Source organism: Mus caroli, unplaced genomic scaffold (genome assembly GCF_978045245.1).
Source record: "Mus caroli unplaced genomic scaffold, Mus_caroli_1 scaffold_7, whole genome shotgun sequence".
NCBI classification, from domain to species: Eukaryota; Metazoa; Chordata; class Mammalia; order Rodentia; family Muridae; genus Mus; species Mus caroli.
The window spans coordinates 97,570,404-97,577,954 of record NW_028227262.1 but is presented as its reverse complement, the minus strand read 5'-3'; positions in this window follow the sequence as shown (position 1 = coordinate 97,577,954).

The following is a 7,551-nucleotide window of genomic DNA, read 5'->3' as shown; positions in this document are numbered from 1 at the left end:
TTTCTTTTTAAGATTTAAGGGGAGTGGGGTTTAATGACCCTTTTTTTTTTCTATTTCTGACATCTCAGCTTTTACTTGTCTCAAATATATCACACTCAATCTCAGCCAGAAAAGGCTAAGAGAAGACATTTAATTTTTCTGTGACTAAAAAGGAAAAGGCTCACCAGGAGTGGTGGGGCATGCCTTTAATCCCAGCACTTGCGAGGCAGAGGCAGGCAGATTTCTGAGTTCGAGGCCAGCCTGGTCTACAGAGTGAGTTCCAGGACAGCCAGGGCTACACAGAGAAACCCTGTCTCAAAAAACATAAAAACAAAACATAAAAAGAAAAGGCTCATTTAATACAACAGGCATTATTGGGGGTAGTTGTATGTGTGTATGCCATGTATGGTAGACATTAGGGTTTGAATAGTATCTTCCTTCTTGAATGCTGGTTTAAAGGGGTGTGTGTGTGTGTGTGTGTGTGTGTGTGATGGTTAAGAGTTTTTATTATAGATAGGAAAGTACAGTGAAGGTCATCTGGAAGAGCCTAGAGAAGAGTGTAGACTGGACCTGGCCAGAGCTGTCTTCAGAAAGGGAAGAATGGCAGGGAATAGAAAATGGAGAAAACAGCCAGAAGAGCTGGACTATGAGAGAACTAGTGGCACATGGGGGAGGGAAGCGCATGAACTGGATGGGGTTTGTAAAGGAAGAGTTGAGAAGGGCTAGGATGCACGCTAGCAGGGACTTTAAATGTAACAAGTACTTTACAGACTGAGGAAACCTGGTGACCCGCATGTGCTTTGATATGCTGATAGGCTCCATAGGTAGTCCTATCCCTTCTGCTTGAGGGAAGGGAAATGACTCATTTAGCAGATGGGAGCCAATTTCACAAGTTTCTGAGGAATGTTGTCTTATCTAACTGACAGAAATCCTCTACAGTCCAGGTTGAGCCCATTTCTGGATAGGAAAGTAATTTGGTTTCAAGTACGACTAAACCTGACTTCAAATTATACTACAGAGTTAAAATAACAAAAGCAACATGTAGTGACAAAAAAAACAGAAACATAGATAAATAGAACAGAAAATTCAGACGTAGATCTGTGACGCTGCAACCACCTGGTATTTGACAAAGCTGACAACATACTAGAGAATGTTAGAGCCCAGACACTCCAGTTGCACTCTGTCCCCTCACAGCTGCTACAAACAGCTGACAAAGGTCACCTCCGTCTACCTGTCTGCTTTTACCAATATACAAGCATTTCTCTGTGCTATCCCAGTTTCTTGGGAATGGGCCCTTTCAGATACAAAGCCATAAACAGAAGAGCCCCCAGCAAGGACAAGCGACCTGTCACATCACATAGTAACTAAAGTCATTGTTCTTCCCGATCCCCCTTATCCTGAAAAATGTTTTGAGATCTTCCTTCAAACAATAGTCTCAGTGGAAATACAGGAAACAAAATGTCTCAGCCTGATTAGATAATGTCAACTGACCTTGACTCCATTTTCTGTGGCACAACACCTCCCCGCCCCGCCGCATTCCCCATCTCTCAAAAGGACCAGGTTCTGTGGTCCTAGGGAAGGCTGAAGCTTTTTGCTTCTGAACTCAAAATTATATCTAAATCTTTTCCCCAGAAGAACAACCCAACTTCATGTTTCTCTGGAACCCTGTTTCTTCCTAAACACCTAACAGATGGTTCTGAAAAGAATTGGATACCAGCTGACATCCTGGTTTGCTTTCAACGTGGGACAAACACCACAACCCAAAGCCACTTAAGGGAGGAAAGGGGTTTGGTTTGGTTTGGTTTGGTTTGGTTTGGTTTGGTTTGGTTTGGTTTTTGTTTTTTCAGCTTACAGGTCACAGTCCCTCACTGAGGAAAGTTAGAACAGGAACTCAAGCAGGAACTGAAGCACAAGAGTCATGGAGGAATTCTACTTGCCGGCTCATGCTTGGATACCTCGGGTTCTTGTACAACTGGAGAGCATCTGCCTGGGATGGTATGACCCACAGTGAGCTGCACCCACCTACATCAACTAGCAATCATGACAGAGTGCTGCAGACAGGCCAACCTGATTCAGGCAATACTCAACTGAGAGACTCCTTCTTCCCAGGTTATTCTAGGCTATGTCAAGTTGACGATAAAAGCTAGCCAGCACACCTAAGAGTAGAATGACACATGACCCTTATCTGCTTCTAAACAAAAAAAAATAAACTCTTAAGTAGATCAAGGAACCCTCTAAAACTGCTAGAAGCAGAGAAGTTTCAAGATGTAGGAGCAGGTGTAACATGATTTATGTTGGGTTCCTGGCTCTGTATCTCCATTAGCTTAACCAACTGACTCTTTGAGAATACTTAGCTGTTAGAAATGCTTGACCCTATGACCTTCAGTATCGGTTGCCTCTTGGACTTCTGGGAACAGGAGAAGATCTAAAAAGCAAGGAGAAGCTAATATAGCAGAGTACAATGAGGGTCAGAGGAGAGTAGGCTCCAGTTGGCACAAGAGTGGGTTGCAGGAGACAGAAGAGTAAGTAGGGTCCATGGGTAGGGTTTGAGAAGACAGGTGGTGGGCTGGAGAGATGGCTCAGTGGTTAAGAGCACTGACTGCTCTTCCAGAGGTCCTGAGTTCAATTCCCAGCAACCACATGGTGACACACAACCATCTATAATGGGATCTGATGCTCTCTTCTGGTGTGTGTCTGAAGACAGCTACAGTGTACTCATACCAATAAAAATAAATAAATAAGAGAGAGAGAGAGAGAGAACAGTTAGTGATGGTTGAGACAGGAGAAGCTGAGCCAGAGAAGATATTAGGAAAGAGGAGGAGAAGAACCCACAAAAAGTAGCGAAAAGAAAAAATGATGAAAAGCTACATACAGGAAGAAAGGCTTTTCATTCAGTAGGAAAGAAAACTGTAGCTTGTAGTTTCTACTACCTCACTTTAAGCTCTTGGCAGACCACACTAGTAGCCATTGTCCTGGTTCCCTTGGATCAGAGGATGAAACACATTCACATAGCTCATTTTTAACCTGCCTCATAGCCCAGGAGCTGGGCTCTTCTAAGCCTGTCCTTTACTCCTTGCTCAACACCCTAAATCTGCCCTCAGCTTAGTTATCTTATTACCTTCTCCTTGATCAACACTCTACATCTGCCCTCAGTTCAATTGTGTCTCAAATCTCCCACCTTAGGAAGCCACCAATGGACACTCCACCTGTAAGACCCCACCCCTCAGTCAGTGGTACTTACTTCGAGATGCCCCCAAGTGAAACACCTAGACGAAGATAGATGCAAAAGCAACAGGTTTATTTTCAGGCATGTTGGGGCCAACCCTCAATCAGTCCCTCAAGGCGAGTGATGAGAAGGTAACCCCAGATGGCCATTACAAGCAGTTTTTATACTTTTTAGGGGCACAGGTTACATCAGCAAGGTTACAGTTCAAACTTATTGGCTAAGCATATTGACCTTTAAATCTATTGGCTAGCAAGCATGATACACATTTGCATTGTACTCGGGGACTAGCCAGAGGTTCAGTCAGTACATTCTGAGAAATTTTTACTCAAGAATGTTCCTGTGGGTGGAGAATGGAACTTGGTCTAGCCTTGACCCCAGGTAAGAAGGGGAAGCTATAAGGGGGGTATAGGACTGGAAAACCCCTTAGGATCCTTCACACCAAAGGTATCACATGACTGGTGAGTCTCTTTCCCCCCCACCCCCCAAGCAAGGCGAATTCCCTTTCCCCTCCTGCATCTACTAGCCTGCCTCTGGGAACCTACAAGTTCCGCCCTCTTCTGCCCAGCCATTGGTTGCTGGCATCTTTATTGATCAATCAAGAGCTAACTGGGGAATAGGACCATCATCATCTACACGCAGATTCCCAATGAAAGTATCAGGACCATCCCATACACAAAACAAACTTCATGGAGTTAAAATGCTTTCTTAGCAAAGGAGACCGTTAACCTTGAGATGATAGTGTGGGGCGAGTGGATGGTGACACCAGACAGACCAGGAATTCTCTCTCTCTCTCTCTCTCTCTCTCTCTCTCTCTCTCTCTCTCTCTCTCTCTCTCTCTCTCTCTGGTTTTTCGAGACATGGTTTCTCTGGGTAGCCCACTCTGTAGCCCAGGCTGGCCTCAAACTCAGAAATCTGCCTGCCTCTGTCTCCCAAGTGCTAGGATTAAAGGCGTGGGCCACCACTGCCCAGCAGGAATTCTCATAATTCGGAACAGCAGGCTTTAGAACCAAGGTCTTCCTGTCCTGGAACATGTAACTGTGACAGCCCATTGACAGGGTCATGACAACCAGTCACGTAGTGTTTCCCCATACAAACAAAACATCATGGGAAACATCTACCCGGGATCCCACCTTACCCGCCCCCCCCCCAATGTTGATAAGGTCCCCATCCACATGGAATAAAGTTCACGAGTTATTTCACCAAGAATTATCCGAGAGTGGCTGTTTTATTAAGCTATAACACTCACTCCAGGGAAGAATTTTCTCTCCTGGAGCATTCCTTCACTAGACCTTGGCTCCACCCAGCAGGTCTGGCTTGCACTCCAGCCACAGCCCCTTGCTGCTGAGTCTGCTAGCTGACCTTTGTTCACTGCTAGTTGCAACCACATCCCTCCATTCACTGCCAATAAGCACTGGAGCTGCTACAATAGTGGAAGAGATCTGCCTGCCCTGCCCCGGGTTCCCCTCTGAGTGCTGTCACGATTTGGCAGTTCAGGCCAGGCCAGAGCCAAGGCCTTGGAACCTTTCTTTCTGGCCTGGCTAGGGATCCTCAGAATGCTTCCTGTGTCCCCTGAGCAGCCAGCAGGCTTTGCTCCAGCATCCTAAGGGTGAGGCAGGCACACAGCTCAACAATGAAACAGAACACAAAACAGAAGTCTCCCAGTTATATCTGACAGAGGATTCATGTCTAGAATATAACAAAGGATTTGAAAACCAAGCCCTAAACAAGCAATCCAATCAAAAAAAAAAAAAAATCCCAGCACTCCAAAGGCAAAGACAAGGTCAGCTTCATCTACAAAGCTAATGCCAAGACAGACATGGCTACATAGAGACATACAAAATACAACAGCCAATAAAGATTTTGGGGAGATGTTTTATTCTTGTTTGACTGTTGATTGTTTTTTCTTTGGGTGAGTGGGTGGGTGGGTGATTTGAGGGGGACTTTGTTTGTTTGTTTGGTTTGGTTATTTTGAGACAGGGTCTCTGTGGAAAGCCGCTCCCACATTCGCCATTACAAGATGGCACATGAGCTGGGTGTTTGAACAAGTAAAAAGGCTTACTGCACATGTCTCTGGATAGTCCCTGTCCGCGAGGACATACATCCGTTAAGTACGTTATCTTGTCCGTTTGGAAATGGCCCTGTGAGGATGCGCCACGTCAGAGGCGGGACAAAAATTCTATATAAGGCACGGGGCTGGGTTCCTCAGAGTCTTCGCATCCGTGTGTAAGCTTATGCTCTCCCTCTCAAGATGCATTAAAGCTTGGCTGCAGAAGGATCCTACTTGTGTGCCGTGTCGTTCTTGCTGGTCGAGTCGGACGTGCGCAAGAGGTCTCACTATGTAGCCTGGGCTGTCCTGGAACTTTTGGTATAGACTGCGCAGACCTTGAGTTTACAGAGATCTGCCTGCCTCTGTCTCCAGAGTGCTAGAATTTAAGGTGTATGCCACCATTGGCAGCCAAATAAGTATTTTTAAAAGTGTTGGGAATTCCTAACTACAAGGGAAATGCAAATTAAAAATACTGTGAGATTTAATCTCACCCCAGTCAGGCAGATCACAGTCAAGAAAACAAAAGTAGGTGTGGGAGCCTCCACCTTTATCACTCAGGAGGTAGAGGCTGGTGTTCAAAGCTAGCCTGTCCTATGTAAGAGTTCCAGGCTCCCCAAAGCAGAATATATATTTACATATATTTGTTGCTTTTTCCTTCTTCTTTCTCCTTTTAATCTAATACATTATGAACAATTGTTACTGATGGCCAAGGTCCAGGCCAGGTCTTTTCAGGTACTCTTTATCCAAAACACTGAAAATAAGGACTCAATTAGAGTTGTTATTGGGGGGGGGGTGCGAATCTCACTCTATAACCTTGGCTAACTATGTAGAACAAGCAGGCCTTGAACTCACAAAGATCTACCTGCCTCTGCCTCCTAAGTGCTGGGGTTAAAGGTATGCATGCCCAGCTACCGTACAGATTTTTTTTTTTTTAAGATTTATTTATTATATGTAAGTACACTGTAGCTGTCTTCAGACCCTCCAGAAGAGGGCGCCAGATCTCGTTACAGATGGTTGTGAGCCACCATGTGGTTGCTGGGATTTGAACTCTGGACCTTCAGAAGAGCAGTCGGGTGCTCTTACCCACTGAGCCATCTCACCAGCCCCTATACAGATTTTTAAAGGAAGCAGGAAAACTTTATTGAAAGTTAAAGGCTACAGTGGGTTATATAGATGGACACAAGGGCAAGGCTGGCATCAAGCCATACAAGAGTACTGAAAGCCTGATGATCGAGGCTTCCTTTTTTTGTTTGTTTGTTTTGTTTTGTTTTTTCGAGACAGGGTTTCTCTGTATAGCCCTGGCTGCCCTGGCATTCACTTTGTAAGACCAGGCTGGCCTCGAACTCAGAAATCTACCTGCCTCTGCCTCTCGAGTGCTGGGATTGAAGGCGTGCACCACCACCGCCCGGCTGAGGCTTCCTTTTATTGAGTTCAACAGAGTCAGGGACTGCTACTAAGGAGTATAGTGAGGGTGGTTCTCTGTTTTAATTGATAGGTTAGGTTAATTTTTCCTACTGCATAATGCATTTGGTTTTATTTAGATTAGAGACATACCAAGTTTGCATAAGATTGCAATAGGGATTCTCCCTAAAAGGTTATTTGATACAACTTTAACTCACTGGGTATGGTGGTTCAAATGGAAAATGTCCTCTATAGACCCATGTGTTTAGATGCTCAGTCCACATCTGGTGGCAATGTTTGGGAAGGCTGCGGAAGGAAGAAGTACATGACTGTGGGTGGGCTTTGAGGAGGTATATGCTTCCTTTCCAGCCCATGCTCTCTGTTTCCTGCCTGTGGGTGGGGATGTGCGCTTTCAGCTTTCGAGTTCTGCTGGCCCCCTGCCACACCTCCCCAGGCACTGAGGACTCTCCCACTGAAACCATAGCCTTAAGACCCTTTGGTTTTGGAGCCCGGAGGTGGTGGTGTTGCACGCCTTTAATCCCAGCACTTGTGAGGCAGAGGCAGGTGAATTTCTGAGTTAGAGGCCAGCCTGGTCTACAGAGTGAGTTCCAGGACAGCCAGGGCTATACAGAGAAACCCTGTCTCAAAAAAAAAAAAAAAGAGAAAGAAAAAGAAATATGATTTTGGGGCTGGAGAGGTGGCTCAGTGGTTAAGAGCACTGATGGTGGCTCACAACCATCCATAACAAGATCTGACTCATTCTTCTGGGGTGTCTGAAGACAGCTACAGTGTACTTACATATAATAAATGAATAAATCTCTTAAAAAAAAAAAAGAAATATGATTTTGAGTAGGGCAGTAATAGTGCATGCCTTTAACCCCAGAGCTCAGGAATCAGA